This window comes from Plasmopara halstedii (genome assembly GCF_900000015.1).
Source record: "Plasmopara halstedii genome assembly, contig: Scaffold_2386, whole genome shotgun sequence".
In the NCBI taxonomy this organism is placed as follows: Eukaryota; Oomycota; class Peronosporomycetes; order Peronosporales; family Peronosporaceae; genus Plasmopara; species Plasmopara halstedii.
This window is the reverse complement of record NW_020189293.1, coordinates 1,525,378-1,525,762: the sequence shown is the minus strand read 5'-3', so window position 1 is coordinate 1,525,762 and position 385 is coordinate 1,525,378.

Here is a 385-nt window from a genome sequence, read left to right as displayed (position 1 = left end):
GCCAAGCCACGCGGGTACGTTGCCGAGCTCGAATACTCGAATGAATGGTTTGGGTCGCAGTCTGGGCTTTATGTGGTAAGTATTCAGAACGGCTTTGTCTTGTATGAAAGCTTGGTAGCGAGTGGCTTGATCAAAGATTTTCATGTCGAGCAGAACGTGGACGACACTTCGCAATGCTTTGGGCTTGAGTCTAATAGCGACGATAGTTATATTATCTGCCGCAATGTAACCTCCATCGGATTGACCCGTTAAAGAGCGAGAATTGTACATATGAATAGATTTGCGTCGACTTGTGACGCGGTTTTTCTTTTCTTTTTTAGCCACGTACGTTATAAACTCTTAAACTTTCCACAGTTCTTTGGAAAGTTTACATCAACAAAACTCC